At 42.3% G+C, this 12,579-nt stretch overlaps 1 protein-coding gene across 1 annotated transcript in view; it reads right to left on the bottom strand.

Annotated features, from left to right (window-relative positions):
* The window catches only part of JADE3 (jade family PHD finger 3), a 45,762-nt gene that overhangs the window by 32,195 nt on the left and 988 nt on the right, over positions 1-12,579 (bottom strand). The gene's annotated exons all lie outside the window — the stretch shown is intronic.

The following is a 12,579-nucleotide window of genomic DNA, read 5'->3' as shown; positions in this document are numbered from 1 at the left end:
TTAAAAAAAAAAAAAGTATTGAGGGTTTTGAAACTGATTTTGGAACATGCAGAGTGTATAGAGAAAAAGGGAAGAAAATTCTGCATCGCTACCTAATAAAAGAAAGATCAAAACAGTCATCAGCTATATACTCTAAACAAGTGCCAAGAGAAATCCATATACATTCTTGTAAGTCCTGCCATTCTGTAATATTCAGTTTATTAAATAAGAACCAATAGTAGGTTTTAATTATAGTAAATAAAAATCACCTCCATCTTTTTAATGGATTGAATGAGCAAATCATTAAAGTAAAACATGATTCTGCAAGAATAGACAACTTTCTTCTTTTTAAATGCAGAAGATGGGCACAAAGTAGGTTACAGACAGCTGAGCCTGAAATGCCTGCAGTATTAGAAGTACCAGCCTGAACACAACTGAAACGTAAGCAGCTTCATTTCTTGTACAAAATCACATACCACTAAAAAAAAAGCAACACAGCTAAATATCCCATAAATGCTCCACATTAGTTACTGCACGTGTCTTGAGGTTATCCAAAAACCATCAGATAAACAAGATTTCCAGATAAGAGAAGCCTGTCCAAAGGCTCTGAAGAGATTGCAATTGAATTGTTTGCAGCATAAGCGTTTAATTTAGTGGGATTTTTCAGCAGCCTTTATATTTAGGAGAACGAGTTTACCGAACCTAAATGCAATGCTCACTCAAAGTTTAAAACAATCCTTTTGACTTATCTGTTACAAAAAGACATTGCCCACACCCCTGCAAGTTGAAAAAAGAAGCAATGCATGCCATTTTCAAGTAGGTAAATACAGAACTCCTAGGTCAGTTATTAAACCTGAACAGAGAGTACAGACACACACAGAGTGGTCAACAGAACAAGACATCCAGAAGTCTCATTTGTATCACTAAGTCAAGCTATAACCTCCCATTATATAACAATTTCACACTAATTCACCTTCTCATAGCTCAAGCAATCTTGGAGAGGCAAGGCAGCCACACTGTATACAAAGACGAGTGTCAAAGAGAAGATATGCATCAAAACCAAAATACCCCAAAACACCCCAGGACTTCATTCCCAGCTAGCAATGTAAGGCAGCCTGTGCAGGCACCAGCCAGATGAAGAAACTTCCACTAATATCTCAGGCAAAAGCTGTCTGATGGGCAGAAGACCATCAAAGAAAAAGGCCAGAAGAGCTTGCCTTTGTGCATGTTTTGGGGGCACCAGATGTGAAGTTATCTGCCAGCTAGTGAGGGGAAAACTAGAAGACAAGCCTTCATCTTGCCAGCTGATGTAATTTTAGGGACATGGACTTCAATCAAGAGCAAATACAATGGCATTGCCTATATGAGAGCTTGTACTCCAGCAGCCAAACCCAGGCCCTTGAAGCACACAACTCTCCCTAGGACGGAGCAGGTTCTGCCAACACCACCACCTTCTCTGCTTGAAACCTTTAGTTCTAAACAGCCCTGGCTTACAGATCAGCACGCGTGTTACAAGACCTTGGGAGACAACAAAAAGCTGCATGCAGGTGTGTCGAGTGGCTTTCCTCGCTTCCACTTCTTAGCAAGAAAGGCAAGCGCTTGCTGCTTGCTTCGTTTTTATGTTCAGATGAATTTTTGAGTAGTTGTTAAAAGGCGCTGAAAGCTTACGGCAGGCGATTCTCATCTCTTACAGTCTATATAAACAAGCAGCAATAAAAACATTCTCACTCTGTACTAAAGCCGGCTATCTGCAGAGCGCAACATGAACACTCAATTAAATCAGGGTCAAACTAAAGGTTGAGAGAGACAACTGCAGGAGGGAACACCCAGGAAGCCTGGACTTCTGCCTGGGCAACTGGGAAAGCAGAGAGGAGATGGCTACTTCAAAGACAGCCTACACAGAAACGGCAAGGGTAACAAAAACCTCAGAACAGAGCCCGTACCTCTGCCAACAATTATGTAAGAGAAAAAACACAAACCAACAAACACAAAGCCATAACCAAACCTAAAAAAGTAAATAAATTAGAAAGTTGTATTTGAGAAGTGGATTTGTAGCAGCTCAGACAAGAAATTTACTACTCCATCACAGCAGACAACAACAGAAAAAGCAGTCACTCAGGGTAAAAGCCCCAAATAGTACTAACACTGGATTCCTGTCTGATTTTTTGCAGCAATGTTAACTGCAACAGCAGTGAATAAGGCAGACAGGTTACTCAAGTGACCAACACGCTACAAGTCTGTCGCAGGCCCCCACGTGATGAAGGAGCAACAGCTTCAGCATCGTTCAGAGTGACCTCTGCAGGGGGCTTCACTTTTGTTTTTAACAGGAGACTCCTTTGCTGCACCTCATATTCACTGGGACCTGGCACACAATTTCCAGCTCCCTTCCACCCCAAAGCGCGAGGGCTCATCCAGGAGACTCACTAACAAGCTTTGCTCTCCCTAGCCAGTTACAGACGGATCTCAAAGTAATACCCATTTTGTGGAAAAGCTCCCACCTCACTCCTTCGCCTGCCTTCGCAAGATGCGGAAGAATAAGCAGACACTCAGTTCAGAAAGACGAGAGATGCAGAGCCAGACCCCCCCAACATGGAAATCTTTCCAACCTTCAGTCCAATTCCCTCCACAGAGTCCAGCACCCTCCAGTTGGTCCCTCAGCTCCTGACAAAGACACTATTAGTTGGGTGATACAGTTCAGAGCAAGACCGCAAGCAACTCTGTGCCTCAATTCCGGCTTCTCCTATCACATGTATATTTTAGCACTTGTAAAGTTTTAAAAAAAATTATTTTTTATATATATATATTTTCAAACACATACGCATCCCTAGAAGGGCTGAATGTTGAGAGACAGGGCAATCCACGCATATCAAAACCTCAAACTAAACTAGCAAAATCAAAAACTCCACAGAAATGGGTGCAATCTCTCATCTATGCTACCTTTACTCCTTTTCTAACCTCACCCTTGAAAACTATGGTGACAATAAAGCCTACAATAAAGGAGAGCAATTGATTTTTTTTTTCAACATGTGCATCAAGACTTAATGAGAAGGTGAGAAATAAATTCATGAGCCCTTTTCCCACTTCAGAGTATCAGTTATAATGAATGAGACATGGCATATAACAATATTATGTTTATACACAAAATGAAAAATGTAGTAAATTTTTGTAAGAAATATTTTCTTCCACATAATAGTTTAAAATTAAATTTAGATAGCAGCCTCAAATAGGTGCTACATAAACAGGAAAAAAAAATAAGAAAAGGTGAGCTGTCAGTAGGAGCATGACGGAAATGCCAGAGAGCAAGTAGATAAAGCCATCAGCCTCCTTCCACTTCTGTTGCCTTCATCCAGGTGTTGTACAAATGTGCACACTCAACTTTTTGTTTGAACTTTTGACAACTTAGTTTTAGCATTTAGAAGCTCCAATGCACACGCTAAGAAAAGCAAGGAGTGTAAAGCAACTCAACACTGAAATGTTGATGCAGAATAAAAGACGTGACTCCACTCCCCACAAAAAGCCTTAAGAAAAATCCTTATTTCTCAGTCACTTTGTAACAATTCTCACTACCTTGAAAAGTTAAGTAGTGGTGCTGTGCCTGCGGATTTGAAATATGCTCAAGTTTTATGGTCAAGTATAGATTACTTTAAATTATCACTAAAAATAAGTACATAACAAGTGTTGCTTGGTCTAGTCAAGAGGTGGTGTCCCTGCCCAAAACAGGGAGGTTGGACTAGATGATCTCTAAGGTCCCTTCCAGCCTAGGCCATTCTACAATTCTATGATTCTATGTCTTGTTCTAAAACTTTTCTATTTTTCGAAATCACAGGACTAACAGCTGATCGATTGCTTGTATGACAACATATTCACCTTCAGTGATCTTTGAAATGAAAAATACAGAAGGGGCATGCAGAAACTGGTATGTCACAAGCAAAAAGATATTCAACTCTCTATGCAGTTACTGCAATGGGACATTTTCTGGCGTCATTTTTAATATCAATTACCAGAGCTGTTCCTAAATTCGAACCATATTCCACACTTATTGCACTTCTGCCCTGTCAAGCCACATTGCGTGAACATCCCTGATCTGCTCACAACAGCTTAAGACAAGAACCACAACTTAAAATCAGCCTCATTCCCTGCTGTCACCTAAACATCCCAAGACAGGTCAAGATACCCTTTGAGTGTTCAAAAAAAATAAACTCAGCAAATGCACTCTCCCCAGTCACAGGCAGCAACATGGCACTGCCAGCATTCGCCAGGCTTCTTCAAGGCTGCTGCTTATGTTAAAAACTTCACCCTGGAGCCAAAAGCAATGTTGGATCCCTCACTGCACTTTCAAGAAAAGCCAGGAAAAAGCCACCCAAGCGCTCACCTGGCTATTCAACATGGATCCCAGGCTAAGAACAATCAACATATCAGCCAGCACATGAAAGAATCTGACTAAACTGGTTATTTTCAAAAATCTAGGGGAGATGTTTTATAATTAATGATTTCTAAATTTGCTCTGTTTTGCTTATTCACAAATATCTGCACTGCTGAAGTGAACAAGAAGCAGGCACCTGTCTCTACCACCATTCTCTCACCTCCCCAAGGAAAATCAAGGCACTGACTTAACGGACTTTCATGACCAAAAAGCTAGTTACCATGCATTACTTAAAAAACCCAATCAGTCAAACAGCATACATAAACAGCAGACAGTTAACAAAATTTCAGAGTCTTATTCAAAGCAAAAACTCATTTCAGATACCTGGAGAAATGACAGCAACAAACATTTTTCCCTTTCAGTCTGCATCAGAGTGAACAACTAAATTCACCAAATAAACTATTGAGTTTATCCTCTTGTTCTGACACGTTCCTCAATGCAGTTCATCAGTAACGCAAGCTAGTGGAAAGAAAGATGAGGTATCTCAGAGTCTGAATTCACACAGCATATTAGGCAAGACACCAGTGACAAGTGTATAAAATGAATCCTTAAATCCAGCCAAGATTTCTGAACAAAACAATATCTCCAAGGAGTAGCTTCAGTCTGTTACAAAGGAAGGTTAAACATATCCATACGTTACTCAGTAACTCAGTTAAGACCCACACAGAACGAAAAGTCAACCAAGACATTCAAGGGACTGTTACACAAATATATCACAGACCTGTGAGATTTTATTTCTTCACAGTTTAAAATAGACTAACGAAAACGGAATTGGCCACAGCTCTGAGGAAACTTTCAAGTGGGACAAAAAATAACGTACTTTATCTTATTAAAAAGAAAAACAGCATCTATGTATGAAAACCAAATGACAAGCTACATGGAAATCAAATTAAAATTCTATACTTATATTTTTACAATATGGCTTGTCTACCAAAAAAAAAAGAAAAAAAAAAAGGCAGAGGCAGAAGGTAAAAATTTCTAAGTCTCCAAAATGTGGTTTATGTAACTGTTAAATTTAGATTAGGAAGCAAATTATCTTGAAAGGTCTCCAGGAAATGTAGTACAGTAAAACCATTTAAATAGGTCAAATTTCATAGTCAACTGCCAGGGAAATTATGAAATATGAGTAGAGTTAATACAACCTTTCAAATAACTAGAGGAAGAGAGATCACTCGTGTTTGGGTTTTTCATTATTATTTTTTAATATCCTATCCAATCGCAAAAAAAGGCTATATAAACTGGAAAAAACACCCATTTGGAACTTGTGTTAGCAGTATCTGCTGCACTGAAAAGGCTTGAAAGGTTAAACAATTCACAGAAAAGGAAGTTCAGCCAAAAAAAAAAAAGTAACATTGCTTCTTTATTTCACTCTAACCAGAAAGTTTTAAAAAAAAATTATTAACACATCCCTACTCTACTTAAGAACCACATAACAGAGTGACTACATCTATCCCATTCTCCTTTCACCTGCCAAATAAAATCTTGTATTATTCTTTGAAGACTGTACTGGGCCTATCGTGAAATAAAACTGTTCGTGGTATTATTTCACACTAAGTTTTGGTTAACATAATAATCTAATTCAACAAAGTTTTTAGAAGTGGCACTGCCAGGAACAGACAATTCTTTCGTTGTTAGGTAAATAAAGAATTTTAGTAGGCAATGAACTTTACATTACAGAAATCTGGCCAATAACGTGGGTCCGTATCAACAACAACAGCAAGCAGACATAGTTTCAAGCTCCGTTATCCTTATATAGTATTTTTTCCTTACATAAGGCAATTTGGCATCAGCCACAAGGATACAGTGGGTTTAAAAATGAGGAGGAAAAAAAGTCCAAAATACAATCTTCCAGCATGACTTACTCCCTGAAATAGTTAAATTCTGGACTCAAGTCAGCTGATAGATCATAAAACTAGGGTGAAAAAAACCCCAAATAAAATCTATCCCTGCACTCATTTGTGGATTATGGGCCAGAAGGGAACCCTGACATCATTTCATGTGTCCTTCTACAACGATGATTCATCATTCGGTCTAGTGCAAAGCACTTAACGCCCATCATTTTGCTTTGTGAGTATAAAAAGAGGGTAAGTGATGCTACTTCACATTTATAACATGCTTTGGCAATACAATAAAATACAGCACATCCCAAGTACAACTGCCCTTCCTACCCCGAAAACAGAAGCGCAGCTTTTAATTTCTGGTGTTGCGACCACACGTCGACCCACTGCGAAGGCAGGGGGAACAGATTGCCCACCAGAGGCCTGCAGCTAGATCGCCTCATGCCAAGCAGCTTGTTAAAAATCAGAAATCCTTCTCAGAAGAGCAAGTCACCAGCAACACATGCAGCACCACCATTACCTCAACAGAACCCCTCCAAGAGGCGAGAAAGAAATTAAATTGCGTTTTCTTCGCCGTGTCAGTTGACAACTGGCAGTAATGAAGCAGCCTTATTTTTGTCTTTGAAGTAAACTGCACATGTTGGCCTGTACACAGAGCAGCCAGGTGGGCCAGGCTGACATGGAAATATCTCTGCCCATTAAACACTGCAGCTCTAGCATTAGCATCCTGAAGATGTCACTGATCTGGGCAAAATCAATTTATAAAAATAAACAACAGACTGTCATTAATTCAAGCAAATATACCCAATGCGTACGTGGTTCTGCTCCTCTCTGTTTCAGTCCTGATAATTACTTTCCACTCCTGAGCACAACACTGTTTTTACACCAGCTGTTTATTATTGTTTTCCTAAAACAGCAGTAAAGATTTGGACACACAGACAAATTATTTCCTTCAAAATACCATACTTAGTTGGAGCAAAAGCCTGCTTTTAAAAGAAAAGAAAAAAATGAGAAAAAGGAAACCACTTCCCTGAAACCACAACCAGCCGGGCACCGCCACGCTTGCACGCCTGAGGTCTGCCTGTCCCAGCCCCCTTAGCCACCTCCTGGCACCACTCCTCATCACTCCTCATCAGGAGAAGTGGTCTTGTGAGACTCCACCTCAAATACTGCATCCAGTTCTGGTGTCCCCACCATAAGAGGGACGTGGATCTGTTGGAGCGTGTTCAGAGGAGGCCACAAGGATGATCCAGGGGCTGGAGCACCTCTGCTACAAGGACAGGCTGCAGGAGCTGAGATCGCTCAACCTGTAGAAGAGAAGACTTCGGGGGGATCTAGTAGCTGCCTTCCAGTACCTGAAGGGAACCTACAGGAAGGCTGGGGAGGGACTTTTTACAAGAGTGTCCACTGATAAGACAAGGGGAAACGAGTTTATGTTGAAGGAGAATAGATTTAGATTGGACCTTAGGAAGAAATTCTTCAGTACGAGGGTGGCAAGACTTTGGAATAAATTGCCCAGAGATGTTGTGGCTGCCCCTCCCAAGAGGTGTTCAAAGTCAAGTTGGACAGAGCCTTGAGTAGCCTGATCTAGTTGAGAGGCGTCCCTGCCCATGACAGGGAGGTTGGATTAGATGATCTCTAAGGTCCTTTCCAGCCTAGGCCATTCTATGATTCTATGATCCTAAAAATTGAGAGCATGACCCTCAGGAGAGGGAAGCACTGCCCTCAGCAGGGCACTCTGCTCAGTATCGCTGCCTGCACACGGTGGAGGGCAGCACTCCCCTTCCGCCTGCCCAGCCAGGCCCGGCTTCCTCCATAGGGAGCAACAAAGCCCCCTGGGCAATGAAATGAGGAACAAACTCCCAGCAGGAAAAAGTCACAGCAGCACTAAACCCATGGGCAGCCCACGGAACGGCACCATCTCAGCCGGCACGCAGCAGGTCAATGCCAGAGGCTGAGCAGGCCGGTAGGGCAAGGCAGGCCCTCAGAGGCGCCATGTTGCTGGAAGGAAGCCATGACAGCTCTCGCTTCCTCAGGCCAGCACTGCACAAACCACCTCTTGTCAGGCTGTTGGAAGCTCCATGATAGCTAATCGATCCCTGCAGCAAAGGCCCAGGAGGCAGGGGACAGCTCACATACGGCTACACAACTGTGCACGTGCAAGCATCGTGGGGAAGAAGCTACAAGCGCTAGCAGAGGTCGTCTGCTCCAAAGAGCCCTCAGCAGGGGTGATGCAGGTCCTGACTGTGTGCTGCCTGTTTCACAGAGCTCTCTCAGAAAAAAACTTGCACCCGACATTAACACTGAGGCAAAAGCAACAACAGAAAACGCCACAAGCACACATGTACTTACACAAACACGAAGCTCAGGACAACACCCGCTTTGAGGAAAGGCTGACATGGATGTACTGCTACTAAAAGACAGACCGGTGCCAGGTCATCGTATCCCTTGCTAAGTCACCTGGAGAAGGAGCTGGATGCCCAGGAGCTCCCCCTCAGAGGGTTTGACACCTGAAGACGGCCACATGCACCGTATCTGCAAGGAGACTGCAGTCATGGGCACGTCAAGCGCTGGCAAAATATAGGAGCAGAGCACGCACATGCTTCATCAATATGACTGAGCAGGGAAAAAAAAAAAAAAAAATCACATCACCTCAGAAAGCATTTAGCCGGGCTTTCTATTTTAAGAACCCCTATGATTCACATTACCTTGGCTCTAAGTGTTTTGCAGTCTTTACTGTTACCTACCCTCACGATAAGCTCATGTTTAGCAAGCACTGAAAGCCCTGACATTTCAGAGCGGCGATGGCGGCGCGGGGCAGTCGAACATCACACCGAGGGAGCCTCCGGCAGAGCAGGCAGCTGCGTCCAGGCCTCCCGAGCGCGTATCCCGTGACCTCGCCACTCGCTGCCCTTCCTGCACGCAGAGCTGAGCGGGAGAAAAATCCCTGCGACGCCCCAAGTCACTGCATATTGTCCTGCTGCTGCAGTGGTGACACTGCACCGCAGCAAGGGTGTAAAAAACAAACACAGAAGCATCGCTACTTAATTGAAAATTAGGCAATAACCGGTATTAAACCAGTTGAAGTGAAGCTGCCACTTTGCTCTATCTGCCTGATGCTGCCAGCAGCTGCCCACTTGTTTACCTGTTTCTCCGTTCCCCAGCTGTACTAATGCACGCTCTCATGACAGAACACAGGTAAGGAACTAGTATCACAGCTAGGAACACAGGCAGGAAACATTATCAAGGCAGGAAGGATCTAGAAACATATGCACTATCTGGGATTAAGAAAAACAACTTTTCTAGTAATAGTCTAGGCAAAAGTTCTCATATCCTTCTTAAAATATGCAGTTTGTTCGGGTTTTTTTGTCCTTGCCAATAGATTAAAGGAGGTTTCACTGTTCTTGTTTTGTTCTTCCTAAATCCCAAATAATAAAAGAAACAACAACAGCAGTCTGCATTAAATATTTTATCTGTTTTGACTCATTTATTTCTTGCTATAATGCTTTGAAGAGGCTAACTGCTTTGCTGTGAAGTTTTGCATTACTAACAAAACCCAAAGGACTGCAAAAAGCAGAAAACAAACTTGCATCTTTATATTCTACTCAAAGGATAAGGGAAAATAAGAACACAAATATTTTCCTACAGGAAACATTAGGTTGATAATTTCTTTCCTCATCTGGCAAGAAATGGGTTTCACTTAGAAGTGGTAAGTAAACAAATCTGGGTGCTAACTTTTCCCCAAGTGAAAAAAGGGCACCAAGGGGATCATTGGGTAGGAACAGTTAAAGGGAACGTACTGTCACAGACAGAACTTAAAACATTATTTGGAATATTCCAAATCATTGGTTGAATACTGACATCCTACTATATTTTCAAGCATTCCACACAATATGCTTGTGTGATTGCACTATTATTTTAGTTCTCCATGCCAAAACATGAAAATGTGAGTAAAAATTTACTTGAAGATTCGTTAAAGTACTTTATTTTTAAACTAAAAAGACAAAATTTATTTTAATAACCAAAGAATTTAAATTAATTCATTGGCCCGTCGACTCATTTAATATTACATGATACAATTTGTAATACACAACACATTAAAGATGTTAAGGAGTCTTTCAGTCAGACAGATTTAAGATCAATTTATAAAAACATAAATATCATTCCAGGTTTCTCTAAATCATCCAGTTGAGTTGGAATAGAACACTGTGAAAGAGATACCGAGATCAGCTGTGTTTGTCCATTTTTACTTAAGAGACAAAAAAAAAATACTGTTTTTTCTGTCATAACACAAGGTGCATCAATGATAAAACAAACAGCAAACTTATCCACTGGAAAGGGGAACCAAAGGATGATTGTACCTGCCTAAGGTTTCTAAAATGCCACATCTTGTCTGAGAAAGCAGTCAAAAGATGCATCCTGAAGACCACATGAGGTTCAATTTCTCATCAAACAGCCGGTTGAAGCCAAAGTACTTCTATCTTTTTTGAATCACAGAATGGCCTAGGCTGGAAGGGACCTTAGAGATCATTTAATCCAACCTCCCTGTCACATGCAGGGACGCGCCTCAACTAGATCAGGCAACACATGGGGACGGAACAGGGATCGAACGCGCAACCTTGGTGTTATAAGCACCACGCTCTAACTGACGGAATGATCAGGACTGACCATTAACACTCTCCCTAAATTCTTCCTTCCTCCTCCTTCCCATTGACTAAATAAACAAGATTAAAAAGAGTAATACTAGACCGCTACCCTTCTACCACTCCTAGTGGAAAGCATGTCCTACGCGAGCTGTGCTAAAGATGACTAAGTAGATGGAGGTGGCTTTTTTTGGCACAGGAATAAAGGTGCCAACCCACAGGGTGGATCACAAACACCGCTGGTACTTGAATAGGTGGAGTCAGAAAGTACAGGAAAATACTACCCTTTGCATCCTAGGAGGACAAGGAACTATCACAGCTGACCTTCCAAAGCTGCAGGGGTGTGAGATAACAAATCTGACTCCAAAGCAGGTCCCTCCATCCACTCTCCACTCCTGTACTGCCCTACAAGCCATGGAAGTAGGGAGGTGTTTCATCACATCTTTATTCATAGGTAAGAGCCCACAACATGCTGTAGCTGCTGCATATGAATCCCATGCTGTTAAGAGCGGTAATAAAATCTCTGCTGGGAAACACAGAGAGAAAATGGGAAACATAGAGAGAAAAGGAGAGATTACAACTGAAAATGCAACTAAAAATTGAACAAAACAAACAAAAGCACTTTCACAGTAGAGTCACTCTTAAGATTCCATGATGCAACATAAAACCTGCACAGTCAGTACGTTTTGTACATGCAGCTCCAGCTGGTCAGCTAGGTTTTATAAGTCTGTGAAGACATCTCCTTCTCTGCAGGTTCTTACCCTGGGCAGCCGCAGGGGTTATCTGGGGCACTGCAACTGAGAGAAGGCACAACTAAACCCACACTTGAGCCACAGCAGAATAAAGCCACCTAAGACTTGTCTTCCACTATCCGCTTCTCCAGCTCTGCAACAGCAAAAGTGACCAGTTGTTCACATCAGAGCAGCTCAGGCATGATCCATCCACTCCCTCAAATGTCCCTGCCAGAGAGGCTGAGCACTGCTGCCTGCCCCAAGACCAGCTACAGTTCCTGGTTAATACATGCACAGCCAGGTCACGGCACCTGCAGGATGCTTCTGAAAGGCCTTAAGATGAACACACACACACACACACACACACACACACACACACAGAGACAGACACACACTAATTGAATGCCTTTAAAAACGCAGTCCTTGGGCTGTACCAGAAACTACTGCAAGAAGAAAATGGCACAAAGACCTGCACATTGATACAAGAGAGGCAAGTCCCAAGAACAGCCACAACAAGGGCGTATACAAGCCTTTCTGGTTTAATTTGCTACACCCGCTGAGCCACGTGGAGAAACCTTTATGGATGAACACTACTAGATCACTCACATTTGGGCTAAGAGCAAGGCAATACCTTCTACCTCCCCCCAGCACCATTGGAGAACAAGTATATACAGAACATGAACCTCCAAGTACAGATATAAGGGAAGCACGCTGTAGTTGACGGTGAGAGATTAAACATAGAGTACCCAGCTGAGAAATGAGGATGCATAGTAGGAGAGATCTGACACAAGTGGTTAAAAAAGCAACGAACAGGATGAGGAGATTGCTCACTGCTTCTCATGGCCCAGAAGACAAGCAAACTTCAAAGGAAAGTCACTAAGAGGGGGAAAAGAACAAAATTTCTTAGAGAAGCTCAATGGTACAGGATGTTGCAGGAGCTGAAAAGCAAACAGATTGGAAAGAGT

This window comes from Apaloderma vittatum, unplaced genomic scaffold (genome assembly GCF_000703405.1).
Source record: "Apaloderma vittatum isolate BGI_N311 unplaced genomic scaffold, ASM70340v1 scaffold13225, whole genome shotgun sequence".
NCBI lineage: Eukaryota > Metazoa > Chordata > Aves > Trogoniformes > Trogonidae > Apaloderma > Apaloderma vittatum.
The sequence above is the reverse complement of the archived record's forward strand: the minus strand, read 5'-3'. Positions and strand labels throughout refer to the sequence as shown.